This window comes from Mirounga leonina, unplaced genomic scaffold, assembly GCF_011800145.1.
Source record: "Mirounga leonina isolate KUSES-001 unplaced genomic scaffold, KU_Mleo_1.0 Mir_200, whole genome shotgun sequence".
Taxonomy (NCBI): Eukaryota; Metazoa; Chordata; class Mammalia; order Carnivora; family Phocidae; genus Mirounga; species Mirounga leonina.
The window spans coordinates 19,769,768-19,776,604 of NW_023270503.1; the positions used below are offsets into that span (position 1 = coordinate 19,769,768).

The 6,837-nt window shown below is 38.2% G+C and overlaps 1 pseudogene; it reads left to right on the forward strand.

Moving 5' to 3' along the window:
* Positions 1–751: 751 nt before the first annotated feature.
* Positions 752–1,089, forward strand: LOC118025040 (annotated as a pseudogene).
* The last annotated feature ends 5,748 nt before the right edge of the window (positions 1,090–6,837 follow it).

Sequence of the window (6,837 nt, forward strand, 5' to 3'; positions counted from 1 at the left end):
TCATGCTGAGATTTTTTTGTTTTTGAGGAACTAACTATATTAGAAAATCTCCTTTCTTCTGCTCCTATACCCTCAAATTTTAAGAATGACACACATGCAAAATCAGGGGTAAAGCAACTTATCAAAGAACTATTTCTTGGTTAAATGGAAACAATAAATTCAGGTGTTAAGGTGCAATGTTTCCCAAATTCATATCCCAACCTAACCTAAAAAAGGAGAGTGCCCACTCCCTCCCTCCCGTCTCTTTCTCTTTATATATATGTGTGTGTATATACATATATATATGCATATATATATGACACCTTTTGCATAATTTTCTTTTAAAAAAAATCAAAATTTTTGGCCACTTATTTAGAGCTAACCTGTTTGCTTTCCTCCTATAAAAAGTTTCCATCACATTAACGAATGCACTGGGATATATACAAAAATGAAGAGCTGTATCTCCATTGACATACTATAGAAAGCAAGCTAGAACTACCTCCATCGATGCACTGAAAAATGCAAACTTGATTTCCAAAATGCAAGTAGAGCTTATAGTATTAGTGGGTATAAAGTTTAAAAGAGAAGGCAAGGCCCCAGTCATTGCACAGCCGCCAACCACGGAGGATGCAACAGCCTCCCCCTTGAGCTCCTTCCCTTCCTGAGGCTCCGGCCCCACCCCCCTACACCCCTTCCCTAGCCCCCCCTGCCTTCTCCTGCAGCCGCCTTCCCTCTTTTCCATGGAGGAAAAGAAATCCTATCCTCTGTCCTTATGTCCATTATCCAGAACCTCCACTCTTTCGACCCCTTTGCTGATTCAAGTAAGGATGATATCTGCTTCCTGCTGGCACTGAGAATTATATCCACATAAGAATTCAACAGAGAAATGGCAGGAAGACCCTTACTACTGTCCAAAGGATCCTTGATGATTACGATAAAAAGAAACTAGCAAAGGCATTTAAGAAATCTGCCTGCAATGGTACTGTAATTGAGCACAGAATGTGGAGAAGTAATTCAGCTATAGGTGACCAGTGCAAGAACATATGCCAGTTCCTTGTAGAGACTGGACTGGCTAAGGATGACGACCAGCTGAAGGTTCATGAGTTTTAAGTGCTCTGGCTCACTGAAGCTTAAGTGAGGATTTCCTTGTAATGAGAAGAATTTCCCTTCTGTCCCTTGTCATAAGTTTAAAAAACTCACAGCTGGTATAATGTAACCATTTGGGGTTTGCTTTTAACTTGAACTAGTGTAACTCTCTCATGCAATCAACTGAAAAGAGCCGAGAGAGAGAGAGAGAGAGAAGGAGAAATAGCCTACCATTACTATAATCTTCAAAGTAATTGTATGTGCATGTATGCTTGCTTCTAACATGTATACCTCTGACCTTATATAGATAGGTAATCCTATGAATTACCAATTGGTAAACATTCAAATTTTGGGGATCCTATAAATTAACTAAAACTAATAAAATTATTAATCCTAACTTTAGCTGATAAAAGGAATGGAAAAGAGCCCAGGAGGATTCATTTGGTCATTTTCCTCAGCCTTTCAAAATTATCAGTCCTAATTTCTCAATAAAAGATTTCACAAAAGATACTCAATTCTGTGTTAAGAGAGATTTCAGTTTCAACTATTAGATATGCCACTTACTAACTGAAGGGGATTACTGATCATTGATTGTGATTCTTTACCACTCCCTGCATCTCTGCTCTTTTCGATTTGTCTTTGCAGTTCCTCCTACGAGAGGCAGAGAATGCATCCCTCCTCATCAGTACTTGATCAATATGGTGTGAGTGGAAGTGACAGTGGGCCAACTTGGATCCAAGCCTTATAAGCAGTGGTTTTGTGCTTGCCCCTCTTTCATTTCTGCTGTGATCACAGAAGAACATGTCCTAAGTGACCCAGAGTCCCAGAAGAATGAGAGATGCATGAAGCTCACATGAACCTGCCCTAGGCTTAGAGCCAAAAAGGCAAGTCCAACCAGTGCCAAGCTGCAGCTGCATGAATGAGAAAATAAAAACAAAACAATGCTTTTTATAGGACACTGAGTCTTGTTTTGTGCTATTTTTTGTTAGGCAGCATTACATGGCAATTGTTGACTAATCGAGACATCAGTTACAGAACTAAGATACTGTTGGAAGAAAAACCTGAAATGTGTTATGGTGGTTGAGAACAGAACAAGTTGGGGGGAAAAAACAGGACCTGATATTGTAAAACATATTAGCTTTTGTGTCTCAATTTCCTACCTCGCAAAATTTGAAAAACATGTAACTAATTCATAGAGACAACACAAATATTTAACTGAATAACATGTGTCCACTGCTTAACCAGTATTTGATGCATATAAATTATACTCAAATTTTAATTATAGACATTTAATAAAAGATATATAAAATAAAAATAGTAATTATAACATGTGAGTCAGAGTTATGAATCAACATTCATGGACTTCCTAAATCACTCCAGGAATGACTTTGGACATCCTAAAAACCATGAAACAAAATACTGTAAAATAGAGAATAAGCAGAATCCAGATCATCAACCTGCATTATCCTACCATATCCCATCAAATGACTGGAGCCCAAACCCTCTCCAGATCTATTCATTTCCCCATGAAAGGATACAAGAAGCTCTTCTTAGTTAATATCTACTAAATGTTTATCACATGCCAGTAAATGTGATGTAATTGTTAAATATTAACCCCACAGCAAACCCATCAAGTAGGTATGATATATTACTATACCCAATTGATAGATGAGAAAACCAAGACACAGCAAGCAAAGTAACTTCCTCATCATTACAATTCTACTGGGTGAAAAGATTAAAAATTGAACCCAGATCATCAGATTATACAGTTCTTGCTCTTGTCCACTGTGCTCTCCTGAAACTTCCTGGTATGGAATCAACTGGGGGCTTTGAAAATATACCTGTCCTCTGGTCTAACCCCCGTAGATTCTCACTTCATGGATCCGAATTGAGGCCAGAGGTTTTTAAAATATTCCATATGATTCGAGAACATAGGTATGATTAAAAACCTCCAGCACAATGGGAAGACAGTATAGCACAGAGGGTAAGAGCCTGGCAGCTACGTTCAGATGACACAGGTCTGAATCCCAGCTCTGCTATCTAGAGATGCTCTGTTCCTGTCTCCCCATCTGCAAAATGGGGATAATGACTGTACCACTTCATAGGATTATGACATTTGTCAAGTGCTTAGAATAATATCTAGATATAGTAACTGCCACCTTGGTGATTCTTAAAGAGAATAGGCTTGGGAACAGAAGTTGGTTCAAATGGATATAACTCCAGCAGGTGCTTGGTGACACTTAGAAAATCACTAACTTTATGTCATAACCTTCTCACCTATGAAGTGAGGAAAATCGAGCGTCTCCTTTTCTGCCTCTATCTCCTCCTCTTCCATTTTGAGTTTAATTTAAATTTAATATGTTTTAGAATAAAAATATTGAACCATGGTAGTGTATCCTGGTTTTTTTTTTTTTTTGAAATGTAGCGGGAAATTTGAACATTGATTTTGAATGCTAAAAAAAAAAAAATTAGATAAGAGTTTTAACACTTAGATTCATTTATAACTGTCTCACTTCATTCTCTCCATTCAAAGGGTTCATACAAAGGAAAAAAAACTTTTCTGGTTAGGTAACTCAACAAGTTGGGTGGTAAACACAGGAGAGCAGTATGTGGGGGAGGGGAGATGTAGAACTTAGGATCCCTTGAATTTTAATCAACTCATTTAGAAAACAGCACAATAACAGATTGTCACTGAAATACGATAATTCTGTTCTTCAGGGAAGGTTTTTATTGAGTCATATAATTTTTTTTTTTCTTATAAAGGAAAATACAGGACCTGATATTATTCAGGTCTGGGCAACTTCCCAGCAAAAGTTGCTGAGACAAGAAGACGTGTGATGGCTTTCATTTTTGCGGAGGTGGAATAATTTCAATTTAGAAGCACCTGCAAATATAGAAGGGGGGAGATTATTTCCAGATCCAATCTGAAAGACTAAAAACTTCCTGACTCCATGCTCTGTGCTTTTCCAAACAATCTATTTGAATTGGTCCAGCACAGATAAACCTAATCCGTTAAAGGTTGTGTTCTGCCGTATTTGTTTTAGGAAGTATTATTTCCACAGGTCTTCAAAGTATTGTTTTATTACAGCCCATATTTCTATATGGTATCACAATATTTTATAAACATTTATTCAGATTTCACTTTCCCCAGGAGACCACAGACTTCTTGAGGTTTATGCCTCTGTGCCTTAGATATAAACTAATAAATATGTGGGTCTCTGTGCTATGTGGTGAGGTAGCACTTTTTTTTTCCTTCAGAAAGATAAATTACTGATATGCAAAGCCTGACGGTTGCTGCGAGGTGGGGGTCGAGGTGATGTCATGTGGAAATCAAGAAAAAGGAAGGATACAAACTCTTATCTGTTTTACCAGCAAGTCTTTCTGAATGACTCAGGTTTTTCTAATCACAATACATATACAAAGCAAGGTAAACAAAGCTTCTCAGATAAATATTACCACACGCCTACGAAGAGTTGAGGCCAGCATGCGAGGCCCTGCACTCAGTTGTGGGGTTGTGGAGAAAGACAATTTGAGAGAGAAGGACGCAGACCCTGGACCCTCTCCTGCTGCAACCATCTAGGTGCCCTGGGAGAACTGACGGCATAAATGAAAATAAAGAAATATAATGCTGAAGAACACTCTGGAATGAACCACTCTTAACTGAATATAACTCCAAGAAACTTGTCATCTTATCTTTCTCTTTGGGGAACTAAGGTGGTAAGATAATTATCTCCACTAACAGCAGTGAGAAGAACAAGAATTGGATCAAGGTTAGCTACAACATGTGATGGGTAGCTCTTACATGCTTATGATCTGGTGGGTGCAGAAGAAATGAACAGTGACAATGCTTTGGTGCGCAGATTTTAGTTATAACACCAGGTCTATGCATGGGGGGTATAAAGGCAGAGCTTCAACCATTCTGGGGCAACCAGTACATAGTAACAACAGAAGAGATATTTCTGAGCTTCACCTCAAGGGACTAGCACTCTGGACATAAGAAGGTATTCCAACAGACATTGCATCTACTGAAACAAAGGAAGAGGGTATTTCTTTTCAGGCTTCCCTGGTGTCCCTGGCAATACTGGGCTCCTTCTCTTAGCAGTGGAAACATCAACACTGAAGAACTCTGTAGGGGCGCCTGGGTGGCTCAGTTGGTTAAGCGACTGCTTTCAGCTCAGGTCATGGTCCTGGAGTCCCTGGATCGAGTCCCGCATCGGGCTCCCTGCTCGGCAGGGAGCCTGCTTCTCCCTCTGACCCTCCCCCCTCCCATGTGCTCTCTCTCTCTCATTCTCTCTGTCTCAAATAAATAAATAAATAATCTTTAAAAAAAAAAAAAAAAAGAACTCTGTAGAAAGCCCACCATAAGATGAAAGTTGGTGAGTATCAAAGAATATATCTGAGCTCCAGATTTACTGGCAATGAAACAGGCCAAGTGACACGAAAAGACTGAATAGATGTATTGATTCCCTACATAGTCATGGCTCTGGAGATGCAGCGTAAGTTGACAGTTTACATAGAAAAACCTTGGCAAGATCCTTGTTTACTTGGAAATACTTAGTCCAAAAATGTTCTCTGCTCTGTAAATCAGATGTCTGTACACAGCACTGCAGGACTACTCAGGATCCTCAGACCTGGCCCAGTTAGCTCCACCATCTTCCCACCATCTTCACCTTAGCTCCCTTTCACCTGGCCAGTCAAAGCCCAAATGCCTCAGATTCCTTTATCTTTCCAAATGATTCACATATATCTAAATTCTCTTCTACTCTTCTTTGATTGCCTAATTCCTTTTTACTATCTTTAAGGATCACTATCGAGTATTTTAAAAATATAGCAAAAATGACTAGAAATTTGAGGTAATTACCAATTTTCATAGCAAAATGTTACATTTGTTAATTCTATTACTGGGTGAGTCCCTTTCTAACACTTCCAGCAAAGTTAAGCATAGTTTGCATATTTTTTAATTCTCTCACTACTCCCTATATATATATAGTAATTCTAGTACTCATGATGTTATATTGTAATGCATATTTATTTCCTATTAAACCAGTTCTTCAAAAGTAGGAATCATGCCTTTAATTTTAGTACTGGCTGCATTTAACAAAGTGACAGATCTACTGTGAGCTTTTAATAAAGAGCCACTGAATAAAACCAAATTATCTAGGGTTTCTGGATACTTTCCATCAACAATAATGAATTGCTTTCCTTTGGATACTGGTATGAGAGTTCAGCTATTTTTGACTGCCATAAAGATAATATTAACAGCCTAGAGTTGACAATTGATATTTCAGAAGGTTCATCCATAAAATTTGTCTGTTAGTCATTCCTCAAATTCTACAACTACTTTAAAGAGACCACCTACATTACATGAGATTTGGAGGAGATACAGGCCTGGGGGGCAATGACAAACAATTAAGGGGACCCTCTTTAAGAAAAACAGAATAAATTACAAATACAGGTTAGGTGCAGGATCTTTGAAAGGGCCCAGGTCTGTGAGGTGCTCTGAAGCTTAGGCATCATTAGCTTTATGGTAAATGCCCTCTTTCTGGTATGGGTAGAATTACTTGTACAGAACAAGATGCAATACATTTTCTCAAATTTTACAAAGTTTCAACATTAGAAATAGTCAATGCAGGAACATTTTTATTTTGAGGGAAAGGAGAAATACAACTATTGAAAATATTATCCATTATTTTTATTCAAAATCCTCTATGTGAATCTACTAGGAAATATTTTTTCCCTTAGAACCCAAACCAAGATATAACATGTTTTTAA